This window comes from Rhinichthys klamathensis, unplaced genomic scaffold (assembly GCF_029890125.1).
Source record: "Rhinichthys klamathensis goyatoka isolate OS25496 unplaced genomic scaffold, OSU_Roscu_1.1 h1tg000401l_1, whole genome shotgun sequence".
In the NCBI taxonomy this organism is placed as follows: domain Eukaryota; kingdom Metazoa; phylum Chordata; class Actinopteri; order Cypriniformes; family Leuciscidae; genus Rhinichthys; species Rhinichthys klamathensis.
In genome coordinates, this window is record NW_026606902.1 from 788,440 (window position 1) to 807,285 (window position 18,846).

The 18,846-nt window shown below is 39.1% G+C and overlaps 1 protein-coding gene across 1 annotated transcript in view; it reads left to right on the forward strand.

The window, feature by feature from the left end:
* Nucleotides 1-6,724: 6,724 nt before the first annotated feature.
* hdac5 (histone deacetylase 5) overlaps nt 6,725-18,846 on the forward strand; it is a 78,478-nt gene continuing 66,356 nt past the window's right edge. Inside the window, exon 1 of the mRNA XM_056234704.1 lies at nt 6,725-6,917. The gene's annotated coding sequence lies outside the window, so the exon portion shown is untranslated. The remainder of the gene's footprint in view (nt 6,918-18,846) is intronic.

The following is an 18,846-nucleotide window of genomic DNA, read 5'->3' on the forward strand; positions in this document are numbered from 1 at the left end:
TTCAGCTCCAGAGGGAGATCGTGCTTTCGGCTGCTTGGAATCAAAAATCCGCTTGTTATTTAGAAACTAGAAAGCGGTATAAGGACGTGACCGCGGTCTTTATAAACATTCAAACCATTCATGAGCAAGAAGATGCAAAAGAAACTCAATTTATTTCCCGCGCGCACACAGAGAGCTGCGTCTCAGACAGACCTTTTTAGAGCAGCGCCATGACAGGTATGAAAGCCAGGTAGACTTAGGCTACTGTGTTTTCAATGGCATCAACTGTAAAAAGCTGTAGAAAGCTCCCTGATTACTTATCTATCAAAAAAACTATTGCGAAACGACGGCGTTTGCGACTAAAACGTCATTTTCAGTCATTCCAAAAATCATGGCAATGGATGTTGGTAGGTTTACATATCCCATCCACCGCACTAGCCATTATTTTTAATCGAAGGAGACGTAGGCGTGTAATCCAAGCATTAATAGCAAGGAAAGCCCCTTATACTTGGGAGCGGCACATATGAGGTGTTTCTCCCTCCTGTCATAAATTGTGGCATTTCTTTGTTAGAATCCAGTTTTCCCGTACTACTTTTGTCTTTAATGAGTATAATGAAGCACTCTGTCTCGTCTTCTGTCCAAATACCACACCGTCAGGTGCTGTAAATGCGTAAAAACTGTTTCCATTGCCTTTTTGCGAAATAATCCTTTTTCGAATTGCCTGAAAAACCACCTCATGCAAGCGTAAAAACTTTTTTGCAATATATGGGAGTTTTTGTGAAATTGACGTGTTTCCACTGGATGTATTTTCAATTTGCGCAATTTGAAGGGTAATGAAAACGTAGCTTTTGTCCATCGCTCACAGCCTCGCTTTCATTCCCGATTAAAAATCAGGGATGGCGCTGCTGTGATAAGGTACAGAGGTCTCTTTTGCATCTTATCGCACTTAAAGGCATGGTAGGTAAGTTTGAGAAACTAGCAGAAAACTGCTGGATTTTGAAAGTATTCAACAGAGAAACTCCCACCCCCTCCCTTCTAGGCTCCTTCCAAAGCCACGCCCCCAAAACACATGAACACGTGATGCCGACCGCTCAGCTGGAGAACGCGTTTACCAGCGCCGAGCGGAGAGGAGCGCAGTGCATGGAGTGACGTCACCTTTTTTTGCCTTGTTTGCCTGCGCTGACTGTATATGCAGGCACAGGTGGTGCTGGGAATTTTGACTGCTCTTTCTCTGCCTTAATTGTGAGAGTTCCTAGCTTCCGGCCGGTACGTGCCTCTCCTCTTTCGAAATGAGCGAGTCAACCGGGTGCGCGCATGTGGGCACTGGGCAGCTCCTGTAGCAGCAGGGGTGGTAGCCATGGTTGCGAGGGAGAGTGACAGTCGCCCAGCCAATCATTGCATTCGTTCCGGATGGAATAAGTAGCTGTGTTTATTGCAGCCCTGAGAGGACTACAGACACTCGATTTTTATACTCTCCTTTAGTCCTTTTCATAGTACTTACATTCTAGATATGTATTGGTATATAAAGACAGGTTAAACAAATTTGGGGAAAAGTGTTTTAGAAACAAACTGCCTACCCTGCCTTTAAACGGACGAAAATGCTCGTTTTAGCAAGTATCCTCATAAGCACAGTCTTAACTGAATTCAAATAAAAAGTCTTAATGAAGGTCAACAGATGTGTGTCAGATGCAAATAACCAGTAAACTCCTTAGCGTTGGGCTCGGTGAGTCCCTTTTATGACCCGCCCCTTTTGTTACAAAATATAGTTACAAAATCTGTTTGTTAAAAATTTGTTAACCCCAACCCACCAGGAATGTCACTTGGCCCATCTCAAAGCTGTGAGGTTACACTGGAATATGTGTGCGAGTTCGAGAGCCAGGTTAGTGTTTTGGACATTAAATTGTGCAGAACGGCGATTCAGTGCTTTGATTTGCTTCCAGGGCACGCTAACCTGCTAACCTGCTAACTGGTAACTTGCAGTACGGCGACGTGTCTTGTCGCCATGACAACAGCCGGCTCTCTGCCTGATGGCCTCCAACACCAGCCAAGAACTAACAGAGAGAAGGAAGACAGGAAAACAGCTAAAAATAAAATGCAAAAGAGCACATTTGAAAACAGACACACCAGGAGTCCAAATAATTACTACCTTATTTTAATTCCTTTAGTACTATATATAATAATATGACAATATGAGTAGTTCATGATGATATGATATGATATGAATTAGCCTATATTAGAGGGCCTATAACAATTGTGCCTGTTTTAACTATACCTTATTAGGCTACCTCTTTCTCTGGATGCTTTTGAGTCCAAGACCGGAAAAATAACATGCAAATTTTATAGGTTCTATAGTTTGTGTAGGGGTGGGTACATGTAAATATTTGTATGTAGGTTATGTAAGTAAAGTATTACAAATTATGAGGGAAAAGGAAATGGAATTTGTTTGTGTGAAAGTGCATTAACCTCAGTTTGTTTTTATCATAGTGAGAAACAATGTATGATCCTAATCTTTGTGAGGAATAACGTCACGGATGCTTTTGGGAGGACTATGACCGCGGAGGTTTTCATGCTTTTATTTCATGCGCTAATGGTGAGTCATAACTGTTAGGACTGGAGATGCTTCTCCATGGAGACGTGCTGCTGCCCGGATCTCGGCACTCTCCTAAAGATTCGCTTTGGCACATCTACATTTTTAAGCAATCTAAAGCTATATTCTATGCTTTATTTAAGTATTTGTTAATACTTTATTTTTTACAGTGTTCTTGTACATATTACATGTAGTTACTGATAACATAATTCCACGATACTAACCCTAAACCAAACCCTAACCCTGGTAAGTACATATCCCTGTGGTTTGGCTTAAGTCTAGTCAGACTAAAATGCATGTTTGAGCTGTTATAACTGAAAGCAACTTGCACTGACATATCTTAAAACATATCAGTGTCATTGTTTTGTCTCAAGACACACATCAGTAATGTTTTTTTTTTGATAAGGCTTGTTTATGAAAGCTAAATCTCCTAATCGAACTAAGGCCTAATCCTGGCTTAATTAAAGTCCTGTCCGTGAAACCAGGCCATAGTTAATGAAGTTAAACCTTAGTTAGATTAAGTGTAACCCAGTATTTTTAGTAATGGTGATGGCTGTCAGTTGGATAAAAAAAAAAAATGTTTGGTCAATTTAGTCAAATCATTCATGTTCATTTTGCATTTTGCAAAAACACTATGGCTGCGTCCGAAATCACATACTCTCTTGAGTTGGTACTTATTTTGAATAAATACTTTGCAACCGCTAAAAAAGTATGTTCTATAGGCTAGAATGTGTGTATGAATGTAATCTGGACGTACTACATATGCCATGCTTTCATTATCATGTGACCTACCAGAGTCAGTTATGTCCATTCACTGCCATTCATAAATCCACTCCGTGGTCTCATGGGATGGAAAGTGTCCATCGTATGCACACTTTAGTATCCCGCCGGAAGAAGTAAGTCATCCGAGTACTTTTTGCCTTCTCTTTTATGAGTACTGAGAATTCTGACGTACTTCTTTTGTCCCATGCTGTTTTTTCCCTACTATATAAAGGGAAGAGTGCGATTTTTTGATCAGTGCAATCAGTGATCAATTGATTACTAATATTTAAATACTGAATCAATTAAAAAATCAACTAAGATGCATAGCCAGAAAGCAAAAGTTCATCAAATGAACAATTTAAAAAAAAAAAAAAAAACATTCAATAAATAAAATAAAATGAATTGTGAATGCAATATTTTTAAAATACCAAATGAAATAAAACAAATTATAATAAAATATTCATATTTTCATAATAAGATGAATGAGATCCTTTTGGTGTTTTATATTGCCATTTAAATACTGTCAATATTTGCCCTGAAGTTGTTAGGGGTAGGCCTATAGACTTTCTATATTCTCTCTCTCTCTCTCTCTCTCTCTAAAGAGAGGGAGAGAGAGAGAGATAGAGAGAGAGAGACTTTCTATATTGCATATATATATATATATATATATATATATATATATATATATATATATATATACATATCTTTCGATATTTTGAGAAGTGTTTTTTGTCCACACAATGTCCAGAACCAACATTCTTTACAATCTTCTTTTGTTTTCCACAGAAGAAAGTCATACAGTCTTTCCTGTAGCTCAAACAGTAGAGTGTTGGTGCTTGCAACGTCAAGGTAATGGGTTCGATTGAGAAAGCAAGAACTGATACGAATGTAAATGTGTACCTTAAAATGCAATGTAAGTCGCTTTGGATAAAAGCGTCTGCCAAATGCATAAATGTAAATACAGGTTTGGAAGAAGATGAGGGTGAGTAAATGATGATGTAATATTAATTTTTGGGTGAACATTTTCCACGTTCAACTATGCAATAACCTGCAACTTTTGAACACACACACACATACATCTTCACTCATGCAGTGTGTTGTATGTATTACTGCTAAACAGAGGGTTGGTTTCAGTGTCATTTCCTCAATCTTTGTTCTGCGTTCATCCTCCTCTTATCCTGTTTTCTCTCTGTTGTACCAGGAAGAGAGCAAAAATTCATGTGTTTGTCCTTGCGGCTGTGAGGTAGGCTAGTGGATGGTTTTTTGCCGTGGATGGTTTATTTTTAGCTGCTTTTCTTATCTGTCAACATGTGCACATCGATCGCTCCACACCACCTTCACATGAATGAGCCTTTGACGTAGAAGAGCAAACTATCTGCCGCTCGCTGGGAAGAGAGAGAGAGAGAGAGAGAGAGAGAGAGAGAGAGAGAGAGAGAGAGAGAGAGAGAGAGAGAGAGAGAGAGAGAGAGAGAGTTTCCCCCTTTGCTTGGAATTCCAGTCTGCTCTGATGCACTGCTTCACTCTCGAATAGTCTGAAGTCTAAGGGCAATGTCATGTGTATAATGTGTATAATGAATCTGTTTATGTGTATAATGAATATATGCGTACATATTTATGTTTAAGGCATGGCTCTGTAGTGACCTGTGGACTAGAATGAGGCATGCAAGCAGGCAGTCAGATGCATCCATGGCAACCTGGTGAATGTGCAGAGCAGAGTAAACAACCACTATGGGCTGTGTTTGCATGTGTGTGTGTGTGTGTGTGAGAGAGAGAGAGAGAGAGAGAGAGAGAGAGAGAGAGAGAGAGAGAGAGAGAGAGAGAGAGAGAGAGAGAGAGAGAGAGAGAGAGAGAGAGAGAGAGAGAGACTGCATTTATGAGACCACCACGATAAGACTTGATCTAAGTGATATAGGGTAATTGCATGTGCACTGGAGAACAGAATACCGAACCACTTGAAATGAACTGTCAAGATGAACCACCCACGAGCAAAAAGCCGTCGTTCCACCTCCAGAAACGCTCATTTGAAATGTCAAAAGCATTACCAATGCAAAAAATCATTTGAGAGTGTTGCAGCATTTGAATGAATAGAATTTAAGCACAAAACAGGTGGGTGTGGGCCTGTGGGGGGTCAAGATGTCAAACCCAGGATGCAAAAAGAGAAAATCCCCACAACTCTCCACCCAGAATGCATTGGTTGAGTACAGACAATGGTTACTCGCTTTAAAATTATGTTCAGAAAGCTTTGCTAATAGGTATACCGGTAGTTGTGGAAGTCAAGAGAGTGGCCTTAGCCCTTTATCCGATTTTCTAGAAGACTTAAGGCCCGTTAACACCAAGGAGGACTATAACTACTATAACGATAAAAATATAGTTCTAAAAATCGTTCTCAATATTAAAGAATATAGCAGAGTTCAGTCACACCACAGCTATAAAGATAATGGCACAGAGATACGACATCGTTGGGAATGGGATCCCTTTCAGAACGATTTTGTCTAGCTAGCTAATTAACGATGAAATAAATTGACAGCCAATCAGAATCCATTCATGCTGTAACGAGCTCGAGCATTTAAAGTGGCAGACAAGCACGCGCTTAGAATAAACAGAACGATGTTGTCCGCTGGTGTGGACGGTAATATAGGCCTACAGTTATTTATATAGTTATCTTTATATTTATCGTTCTTGGTGTAAATGGGCCTTTACATGGAGCGTCTTCAGCTTGTGATGGGAGGATGCCTCAAGTTTAATTTCTCAAAATTGTGTAAACCTTTAATTAGCAAAAAATTGGCTATAGATAATTGAACCTTTAATAAAGACTAAGCCTGCATTGCTTAAGTTAGTCAAAACGGGTTAAATCACATAAAGCAGGGGCTTTCAAACTGGAGACTGCAGGGGGTCTGTGGAAAAGTATAAAGAAAAATAGTGTAAAAAATGTAATAGGCCTACATAAATAAATATTTTTTAAAAAATAAGATTAAAATAAATTAATCATATAAATCAATCATATTAATCACATCAACAGCTAAAAGATTGAAAAGCCCTGGCATAGGCCTACAGCACCTTTAAGAAATTTTGTAAGTAAGTGTTGTAACATCCTCGCTCGCCCACCACATTCTCCCCACGCATCACATACAGTAGGCCTACTCCTTAACCTACCAAAAGGGGACGCCCTCTTCTCTCTAAAACCAGTTTAGTTCCTGTTCAAATATTTATAGGCTATGCATATATAAAACATAGAAAACTCCTGGTAAATTTATACCATGCTTTGAAGCAAACTCAGACACAGTCATAATTAACAGCGGTCTTCACATCGGATTTTGAGACCCGCGAGACCCGCTCTGCGGGTTGTAATCTGTCGTGTCGCGCGCTATTTTTAGAACCCACAGCCGTGGTCACGTGACCGTCGAGAGCACGTCATTAATGTTGTTGTTGGTGGAGAAGCTGCAAATATGGAGGAAAGAGAGTTGAGGCAGGAAAAATTGTACTTTTCATGATCAGGGGAGGAAAATAGCTTGGCTAAAGTGATAAAGTGGAAGACAGACGGTGAAATAAGACGGGCTGTGACGGCGCCCGGAACGACAACAAGTATCAGGTAAAGTAGAAAGAAACATAGGCTACATTATCTGATAGTGATGGTTTATGTTCTGTCTTTTCCCTCCTGGATTTGACACCCACCGAAAGGCAACGGTCTTACCCGCAGGGAAACACATTATGTTGACAACGGATGTATTATGTATTGCATTTAGACAGCATTAGACCTTTTGCACATTGGCGAATTCGTACACCGGACAGCCTTAAACAAACATCAAGAGTTTGTCTGATTTAGTCCGAGCTCCTTCAAACTATCGCCCTTTCTTTGCCCGTGGGAATCGCCTGACGGTATGAGTTTGATGTTTTCATGACCCTCAGTCTCCCAGTATAATATCTGAGCGTTTTATACAGTCAGTTGAAGGATGATCGGCTTGAAATTCAGTATAACGCAGAAGATGTTCTCCTGAGCTGGAGGAGAAGCAAGCGATTATATCATATTCATCATGATCTTCTTGTATTGCGCAACGACATATGAAAAGAAATAGAATCGGTATTTGCAGCCAAACCGCAAGGTTATGATGCCATTTTACAGTGATCAGAATAAATGAGCTAACTGTTATGTCTGAAGTATTTTATTTAGCTATTAATGTATTCTGTGTGTTTTGGTTTCAACATAAGTTCTAGATAATGGTTATAAGCAAAATATGCTGAATTTATTCTCAGACAAAACGTCAACTGAATTATTTTTTTATCAGAGAGAACATTCTGTGCTATGGTAGAAGAGGTAATTTAATTATATCTATCTATCTATCTATCTATCTATCTATCTATCTATCTATCTGTCTGTCTGTCTGTCTGTCTGTCTGTCTGTCTGTCTGTCTGTCTGTCTGTCTGTCTGTCTGTAATACAGCAATGTTTGGCCTACTGTCTGTCTGTCTGTCTGTCTGTAGCCTAATACAGCAATGTTTGGCCTACAGTGACATTTCCAATAGTTACAATTTGGTTATGAGACATTAAGTGTATTTCTCAGAGGTCAAGTCAAGGCTGTCTGCTGTTGAGCGTTTTCACCTCTCTTGTCGAGTGGGTTGACTGAGGACTCCAAGTAATCAAATCATTTCTCAGTTGTTGTTTTTTTTCCTCCTGGTTAACTCATCAAATTAAGTCACAACGTCAACTGTCCCAGGAAAAAAGCTGGTGTATCACTCATGCACCAAGATTGACATTTTTCTCTTGGCTACAGCAGGATGTGGCTCATTTGTTTTGATTTGTCTGAATGGAAGATGATGCCATTATAGCATTATTATTATGTTATGACTTCAAAATGGGTGTAACAATGAACACATCATTGTAGGTTAGTATTAAGTCAGGTTCAATTATGTAACATTTATTAGGCTAGGTGAACTGCAACAAAAATGGTTTTGGTTGCACTTTTTGGTGGTGCTTCTGAAAGTAGTGACATTTTTTTTACATGCATTTAGAAGATTATTGACTGAATGTGTGGTTTTTCAACCATTAAAGAAGCTTAAAAAGCTGTGTTCGCTCTTTAGGGTATGAGAGGGGTCAGCAGATAGTGGATATTATTATGACCGTGCTCAAGGATACAAGCACAATCTGCCTTAGTCACGTTTACTAGTGCCATTAGTTATTTCCAGGAAATTATGCAGTCTTCACTGCTTATGGATCTGGTAAGGGCCACCATCTGTTTTTGAAGAGAGAAAAAAAAGTGTTCCTTAAAAATGTGATTTTAGAATTGGCGAAGCAATGGGTCCAGGGATTGATACACTGATGTGTCCATGTAGATTTAGAAAATTCTGACCTGGTTATACTCAGGATTGATTTTTATGCAAATCAGATGAATTACATATTTAGCCATGACTCTTGGTCTGTGCTCATGTGTTCTGGATTCTGAACCTAAGTTGCGGATATTAACAAAAAAATGAGTTGTGCCCCCTGATAACATTGCTATTTTCACACACACTGTTTGCACTGTTTTAGAGTTATGCAGATCACAAACTGACCCAAATTCACTCACAAAATATCTGCTGTATATAACTTCCAAACCTGCGATTCGGTTAGGAGTGATGATTTATGTATGCACAGGGTTGATCGTTCCAGCCAAATAATTGGATGAATAAGGTGCAATCTACAAACTAGAAGCATAATTTAGGTGTCAGTACAGCAGTAGTCTATGAGAGCAGAGAAGAAATGGAGAACAAGACAGTGGTTTCTGAAGTAAAGGATGTCCTTGTATTCTCTTATACATCACCTTTGACTTGACTATACAATACAGATTCAAGATAATTTGCATAGGATTAGATTAGGATTACTTTCCTGTTTATTTGGCCAATATATTTGCACTAATAGGTGACCACAGATGCATTAAAAGGTTATTAAAAATTGCATAACGGTTATATTTTGGTAGTTTTATTCAATTGCATTTGGTCTTATCTTACAGTATGCCTAGTTTTTGTCTATTTTTGGCCGTTTGCTCGTGTTTGTTTTGATTGGCTCAATCTGACAGGCTATTGGACTTTGATCCGCTCTTTCAGAGACGCTGAGTTTCACATTGCCTGTAGTAAAGTAAAGGGATTGTACGTTATAGGTGCACATATACTTAGTACTTTCTGTTTTCATAGTAGGTCAATAAAAGGTGCCTAAAACATTGTTTAATTTTTGCACTGGACATCTGTAGTTTTTCCAATTGTGTCTGTGTGTAAAACTTGTTCCACTTCTTTGGTTGCCTTGTGCCTCACCTATACACGTCCATGTTCACACCCTCATCTTTACGACGTGGTTTGTCAGAATGGAATGCAGAATTCTGGTCTGTTTTGCGTTCTAAATGAAGGGCACGATGAGTCCTAGTAATGAATAGACCTGAACCTCTGCACCACCCACAGCCACACCAGGCTCCTTTAGCCACTTAACAATATGAGCATAACTCCTCTGGGCCAGAAGGTGAGTGTGGAATGTAGGAGTGTGAAAATCCGAAAATATTTTGATGCGCTGAAAACAGATGTTGCCGTGGTTACGCTACACGGATGACCCGTACCCTCTTTCACGATCCTGTCCGCTCCAAAGGTGTCCAACAACTCCCTTTCAGGATTTCAGCAGACTGTTGAGTGTATAAACACTTATGTTTGAGGTCCATTTTTGGGGGCTTCAGTGTTGGGAAATCCACTTTCTCTTCCATAATTTGTGCAGATGATTGGTGATTTTGTTTAAAAATCGCTCTGGACATTCCAGGCTCAAAACAGTGATTAAAGTGGCTTGTAATCAAGGTGTGTTTCAGATGGTGTGACTTCCAGTTCCAGGAAGAGTTTGTGTAATGAGCTTGTGAACATGGTAGTGATCATAGGGGCAGGAATCAGGTGGTTTAGCTGGGCCTCATGCACTCTCTGCAACAAATGAGAAGTCAAAAAAACAAGACAAGAATAGTCAGTTGTCTTTGGATTTAATGGGTGCAGCATCCACATCCATCTAAGCTAGGCTTATATTTAATATGTTGTGATATTATTAGATTGTTTTTGTCATATACGCAAATATATACACTAGCATTTAAAAATTTGGGTCAGTATTTATTTTATTTTTAAATGGAATTAATACTTTTAATCAGCAAGGACACAAATGATCAAAACAAGTAAAGGCGTTTGCATTGTTACAAAATATTTCTATTTCAAATAAGTGCTGTTCTTGTGAACTTTATATTCAAAGAATCCTAAAAATAAATAATAGTAATGGTTTTCACAAATACATTGCGCAGCATAACTGTTTTCAACATCTGGTTGCAGCCGTTGATAGCTGCCTTTTTCTGCCCCGTCCAGGTAGTGTAACCACTGTTGTGAACTATGCTTCCAACGGTGTCTCTAGGAACATTTAGTGCCTTCCTTATCTTTTTGTATCCTGTTCCTTATCTTTGAAGGGCGAAGATATCTTCTCTCAATTTTTTGGACCATTCTTTTGATTTAGCCATATTTCTAACATGCAGTCAAACTAAAATAAAATTAAAAAAAAGTTAAAAAAAGAACAGTATTTATTTAAAATAGATTTTTTTTTTGTAACATGTACACTACCGTTCAAAACGTTGGGGTCAGTATTTGTTTTCTTCCTTTTTTGAAATAAATACTTTTTCAGTAAAGATGTGTTAAATTGATAAAAAGTGATAGTAAAGATTTATGTTGTTAGAAAATATTTATATTTGGAATAAATGCTGTTCTTTTTAACTTTTTATTCATCAATGAATCCTGAAAAAAGTATCACAGGTTCCAAAAAAATATTAAGCAGCACAACTGTTTCAGTATCAAATCAGCGAATTAGAATGATTTCTGAATGATCGTGTCATGTGCAGACTGGAGTAACACTTATCTCACGAGACGAGACACGAGATTGGGTTCACGAGAACGAGACGAGATTTTTGCACAATATTTTATAGAAATCCTCAATGACAAAATTCATGACTGGAAAAATAGTCTGCAGGTGCCATTTTAATTTTTTTAAACTAATAATCTTGTAATGAATGTCATTTCAGTTCTACTTTATGAGTATGAATTATCAAATGCATTGAAAGACAACAATAGGCCTATACAAGCACTGTAAAAGGTTTTGCAAATGACTGTACATGATATATGAGCTTCCAGAACTTCTGATTGAGGCTGTGTGTGACCTCCTAATATTGAACTCTTTTCCACAAATTGAACATAGAAATAAAAACAGTATAAATGACAAAAATAAATAACACTTTATTAAGTGCAAACAATAAGTGCAAGTGCAACCATAATCAAAGTACTCTCTCAGTAGTCAAGTGCAAACAGGTACCAAGACCAGAGCCACACTACACAGTCCAGAGATAGGTTTGATATTGGGAGACAAGCTATTGTATGTAGCTAATTTGCGCCCATCAGGGAGCTCGTGTTTTGCTTTCACTTTCAAATTCGCGATCACATGTACTCAGTGTTTTGGGAGCGGCAGTGCTGAGCGCACATTCGCCAAGATAAGGGTTTTTTCAGACGATAAGGCTCTGTTGCGCAACGAATCATCTACCATCGTCACACGATCAATCAGTGAACTGTGATTCGTGCTGCACCGTGTGCGACTGCAACTCCTGCTGGATGAGCAGAGCAGACGTTTACAGTACTTTACAATGGTTTTTATTTTTATAAAAACAGCAAAACGATAGCCTGACTTCGTCATACTCATATTCTAGTCAGAATGTGAGTCTAATACTGCTCCATAGGGCTTTGATTATGAGACGTGTCTTAAAGGTATAGCGGAGGATTTTCTTTTTTCCGGGTGGGTAGCCTATACTATTGGTCCACCTAAGTGTCAATCATTCTGGTGATATGTTTACGTAAGGCCGTCGTACGTGCTCGTCCCTATGTAGTTTTCGCTTTCTGCGCATGCGCACTTTCAGTTGTATTATGTGTGATGAGTTACGGTTTCAGCCATTCCTTTGAAAATGGCTGAGGGTCGAAAGAGAAAAAATGTATACGTGTATGATAAGAAGAGAAAGGCCGCAGGATATAGAAACAAGACCAGAGTGATTTTGGGTGAATATTGCACACGCTGGCGTGCGCTAAAAGCACGGCCGCATTAACAATAGGGCTAGGCGGGGCTAAAGCCCCGGGGCCCGAACAAGGAGGGGGCCCTTGATTGGCTGTGGAGCAGATACTACTAGCCATCTGATTGCCAAAGCCTTACCACGCAACGCCCCCCACAAATTAGCCCTGTTATTTAGTAGCGCTTTGCCGAATATTCCATGCATTATCATGGAATCATTATCATTAATATTATAGTGACCGTTCGCAAAGACCCGCCTTTTTTAGTTACTGTGTGACAAGCCAGGCGGCTCTCACGAGTCACGCACATCATGTTCTCACTCACGCACTGAAAAATACATCGCGGGGCAAAGACTAACGTTACACAATTGACTACGAGAGAGAGTTCAGAGCAGCTTACTGTTGATATGAAACAAAGTCTCAGCTTTCAAATATTGTAATTTAAATAATTTAAACAATACCGTTTTCAAGTTCAAGTCCACTGACGTTAATCTACTGACAGCTTTGTTGTCGGACAAAATTGCGTATTCGGCGTTATGATTGGCCATGTCGCCTGTCAATCAAACCCCCGTGGTCAGCAGGACAGGGCATGGTGAAATGAAACGTCACGTTTTAATTTAACATAATACATTTATTCTATATTTAACTTGTGAACGATCGACCTGCTGCTGGACATAGGCCTATAGATGGCTGCCTGGAGTGCCTGCGCCTTATTAGAATATAGCTACGCATGCATCAACCAATAAATCGCCTCCACCCTTCACTTCATCTAGAGTCTAGACTATTTTTTAAAACACAGCGTCATCGTCGACCCCACAAATTTTCGGTAAGTTTGATTATTAACTTGATGGATGTTTGATATTGCTTTTTGTGTTTGATCAAACTCTATATTCACCTAAAGGGCTGGCGATAATATATCCGGTAGAAATATGTAAATTTTGCTGAGACATCATGATGTAAGTTTATAAATTAAACGCGTTTTTAATCATTGTGGTTTGACTTTGGATACAAATTATTTTAAATGATGGTGAACTTGAGGCGATTTTGCACAGCACACTTGAGTTCCGACCCTGAGGTCTTAAAGTGACAGTAGCTGCTAATAAAGCTGCTGTCGCCATTTGTGTCCATAATGTTAATCAAACATCAGAAAGAAAGTAATTTACTGCCCTTGAATGAATCACTTTTGTAAAAATTAATAAGAATGAATGTTGAATTTATAGTGAAAACTATGTATTGTATATATTTGATTACTTTATACAATATAATATTATTCAGTGCTTTAAGTTTTTCAAGGTCCATTTCTTATGTGACTTTGTTCTATTGTTATTTGTGACTCTTGTCATCGGTAAGCTTGAGATTCTTTTCTTAAGTTACTATTATTTTTTGTGATATTGAAATTGGTCACAAGAATTATGAAATGTTAGTGCCATTAAATTTTGATATGATAAAAAATCGTTTTAAAAGTAATATAACTTAACTGTGAAGTATATCATAGATGGATAAAATGACTCTTATAATGATAGAACATTTAGCTCATGTAGTTGGTGACCTGTAGTGGTGGGGGGGCCCTGCAGTAACTCATAGCCCCGGCGGGGCCCAGTGAGCTCTTAATGCGGCCCTGGCTAAAAGCACAGGTTGGGCTTCCCACTGATGCCGCAGTTGCGAAGATTTTACTAGACAGGTAAAGTTTGTCATGCTATTTGGAGAAATCCATTTAAAATCACTGCTAGTAAACGTTTAATAGGCGTTCCCTCTCGGGAGCAAATAGAGTGTTGCGCATGTGCATTTTTTAAAAAATTGGAGAGGGCGGGTCTTCTCTAAAATTCGGAAAGATCCTCCGCTATACCTTTAACCGAACCAGAAAAAAAAAAAAACTCTGCACTCAATTGGATAGACCTACAACCAATCAGAGCAACGCAGTAAGTGACGTATGTTGAGCTACGCATAGTTGTCAACAGAACTCAACTGCACGCACGCTGGAAGAAGTAGTAAAATAATGAGTGTTGCTTCTTTTACTTGGTCCTCCATGAGTGCGACCAAAGGAGAAACCACAAGGACCACATCCCATCTTCTTAGCGACCATCGGAGCCAGCTGATAAATTAAACTTTTGCCGAATCCCGTAGGAAGGACGGCAAACACATATTTCCTATCGACAAATGCCTTGATTGCAGGTCTCTGTTCGTCTTTTAAATGAATGCGCTGTCGATTTCTTTTACAACAGACGCGATAGCGGAATCTATACATCTCAATTCTGTGACAAGATGGCCGCCAGGTGCGGACGTCGACCTCCATTGGCCAGCAGCGCGGACGAGACATCTTGCCTTTGTTATGTATATCTATGCTCTAGACTACATTTCAGGCGAGGCAAGGCGCATCTCAAACAAGCCTCTTGTCACATTTTAGTCTCGCGAGATCTCGTGCACACCCCTAGTATTTATCATTGAATCATACAATGACAATTAGTCTTTTTATTCATCATTCTGAATCCCCCCCCCCCCCCTCCCCCACACACACACACACTGTTCAGCCTCCCTCTCAACTTCTGTGTATGCAGTCAAACCTTTTGTGTGTTTGTCTGTAAGCGTTCTTGTCGGTTTCTCTGACGTCTGGTTTCTTAGTAATGCTCTGGATTGTGTGGTGTTGCTCAACAGAGCTCTGTGTGAATCTGAATATCATTCTTTGTCAAAATGTAGTGAACTATTGGGTGAGTGAATAGCAGTCTTTTTGCGAACTGTGTCACACAGCTTATTTTAGACATTACTGTTTTAATTTATACTGGTCTATATTTCAGCAGAATATTGAAAGGAATGGACCAAATTTCCCAATAGACGTCTGACAGTTTTCTGGGTTTATATTTTTAATGGGTCTCTTATTCAGGGTGATTTGCGGTGAGTAGGCTATGCACAATTTTGCCAATTTTGAGGGACATAAAGCCAGGTTATTTTTTTGGGAAATCCACTTCTACCTCCACAAGATGCATTGATTCATTGTTTTTTTTTTTTGCTTTTTTTTTTTTTATTCCTCTGGGCAATACAGGTTAAAAAAGAGCTGAGTAAAGTGCCATGTAATCAGTGAGTAATCTAGTGACTACATCAAAGGTTTGTTTCAGAACGTGGGTAAACGAACAGCTTACAATATAGCCATTGACTTAAAAAAAAAATACTATGGAAGTCAATGGCTACTGTTAACTGTCTGGTTACCATCATTCTTCAAAATATCTTCCATGTTCAGCCCGTGGTCTGGGGACAGTAGAAAAGTTTAGAGAAAAATAAAATGTATTATTTGTTCTGATTATGTAATTTAGTTTAGATTAATTCTTTATTTTATTATTATTTATTATATATTAAAAAGGACAGCATTATTAATTGTATTTATTTATTTCTATTATGTTAAAATTGACTAATATTGGCATTTTAGCACTGTTTCATTCTCTAACGAATGGTCCGAAATCATAAGATTTATCACTTTATTTTTTTACAATTTTATAGACAGTCGTCAGTTGTATGATTCTCTTTAGTGTTATTTGTTAATTGATCATTTATCAGTACTCAGTACATGGTAGACAGAAAAAGATACATTGTTGACTTCATAGTTAATATTTTGCAGAAAATATTTTACACATTTATATTATTTTTTATGTTTATTATTAGTCTTTATACATTGAAAATATATAGCTGCCATTGTATTTGGGAGGGGGTCTCTTTTTAATCGCAAAGTGATCGTATTGTGGCATCCAAATGACTGAAAAGACTAGATAATGGCTTGAAGTGTGTCATGCAGCCGTTGCTAAAGGGATAGAGAGATTAATTTGTCTTTGTGGATGTGAGCCACGCAGGATCCTGGAACACAGCGGGCAGAGACTCGAGGTCTGACGGAGGACACCACCACTCTCTTGGGCGGCTGCCATACCTGACATGCTCCATGCTGCATGCTAATGACCAATTTCAGCTTTTCGTTTGACCGCTCTAAAGCAGCAAGGACTCTGTAACCTTACCTAACTGCATACACCTGCTACTAAATATGTAACTGTAAATATTATAGACCTTATATGTTGTAGAATGTTATTAACGTGTCCATTGCATGACGACACATGACTGATTGTCCGTATTTGTTTAAATTAGTGTTAACTCTGGTGTTCATCTTTGAATTTGAAGGGCCTCCTTTAAAATCAAGTCAAACAAGCCTCTTGTCTCATCTCGGTAGAATGACCCAAGGGCTTTTGTCTCCGCCGTCTCTCCAAGGTGAGCACTTCCTGGGTCACCAGGCAGTGTTCACCTGATTTCGTGTGGAACAGCTCACCCGTCGCCCTGCAATCGAACAGGCTGCTTATTCCCACCGGCCCGTCGCGTCTGTATGTTCGTCCCGAGGAAGGTAGAGCGGCAGGGAGAGCGGCAGCACGCTAAATCTGTTGTACTATTATAATCCTTACATGCCACTTGGATAATGCATCCGAAGTGCTCCAGCCAGCTTTCAGAGGTGGTTAAAGGTTTTAAATACTACAATTATTCTTGTGACTGCTTTCTGCCACAACTCCTTACAGTTTTGTGTCACTAAAGGCACCCACACACTACAAGATAATCTGTCCAATTTTGTGCCCAATTCTCCCCTTCTGACATTCCTTGTTACAGGTCTGCCAGGTTCCTGCACTAGATTTCCCATCACTCTCCTCTGTTCCCACCTGCATGTAATTTCTGATCACACACACCTGCACCTCATCATCACTACCACTACAAAGCACTCACTTCACCACAGTTCACTGTCCGGTCTCGTTTGTTGGATAAAGGACTCCTTACCTTGCCTTACAACAATCGGCCTGACTTCCAGCGATCTATCTCCAATCTCCACTCCAGCGTCATTCTCCAGCGTCTTGTTTCCCTTCACCTCCGTGTGATTCTCCTAGTATCTCCGTGTCTCTAAGTCTCCAGCGATTCTGCATATCCTCCTTCCATGCCTTCAGCGATCCACCACCATCCCTGTAAGAAGACACATTCTTTTCACTGCCAGCACACCACTCTCCAATCCAGAATTGCACTTCCCACTCACCTGCTTCCCGTTCACCACCCCTGTTGTTGTCAATAAACTTCCTGTTAGCTTTCATCTCTGTCGCTCGAATCTCATTCCGTAACATTCCTAGGCAAAGTCCTGATTATCTTGATGGTTCTACAGATTATTTTATCAGATTTTCCTTTGGTGTGAGGTGTGTTAAGAAGAGTGATTAAATCTGCTCGGAAGAACATTGTCCATTAGCTATTTATTTGATATATTTATTATTTTTTTATTGACTATTTAGTCTTACTTTTATTTTACTTTTTTATTTCTATTTTACAGTGTGTAATAGCTGTGTGTAAAAGGTCAGCAAAGATTTAAAGATCAAAGTGCACAATAAATAGTTATTATCTCCCAAAAGAACTGCTGAAACGAGTCGTCGTCAGTAATTCCAGTCTTACATTCGTAACATTCATACGTAACAATGTAACAAATTTGCATAATGCCCAGGTTTTTATGGGCTGCCCGCGAACAACATCTACTTTGACCCGCCCTCAAATGCTGTAGCTGTGTTGTGTACTTGTCTAGAAGACACTTTTTTCTGCGCTGCAAAATATTCTACACATATTCACATATAATATTCTATACATATTCTCCTTGTATACTCTTCCAAAGGATTAGGATGTGAAGTGTCAGTGGTTTAAATTACCACGGCGATACAACAGCAGTATTACCTTTTGACGATTGTTTCTCAAATCTCTGCGAGGTCAACTTTATGAAGTGAGTTTGGAGTAAAAGCATGTTATTAAATGTTGTCTTTTGTTGGACAAGAGGTTTCATAAATGCTTCTCATGTTTGGAAAGATGTTTGACGCGGGTTTGTTTTTTCAAATGCACTCACAGTGCTTTCAGATGGAGCAGCGTTTACAGAGCCGTACATCAATGACAAGCTGCGCATAAAAAATGATTGCAGCCGTTGTGATTTCAAAATCGCGATAAGCCAAATCGGTTTAAGTGCGATTACATGGAAATTGCGATTAATCGTGCAGCGGCTAATCCACTGTAGGCCTACTATTACCTAAAATTGTCTCTGTTAATGCAGATTGTCTGTTGTTCTTGCTACTTTGAGTAACGATAAAAGGCTGGAGCAAGATTTGTTTTACAAACTGTAATGTTACATCAGTCATTCACATTAGTGCTCGGCTAACATATGCACCACTATAAATTAGACATCATCGGTTTGTTGATAGACATGCACTTGTTAATGCTAATGGTGAGGAATTACAGTTGCAACATCTCATAATGTAAAGCGTATCACTGAGAAACATCTTGCTCAAATCGTCCTTGTGATGGATTTGGGTTGAATAACTAGCCTGGTTCTTCCAATGTTTCATCATCGGACTCGCGCTTTGATTGATATGGTCAAATCGACTTCAACTTACCGTCTTTACA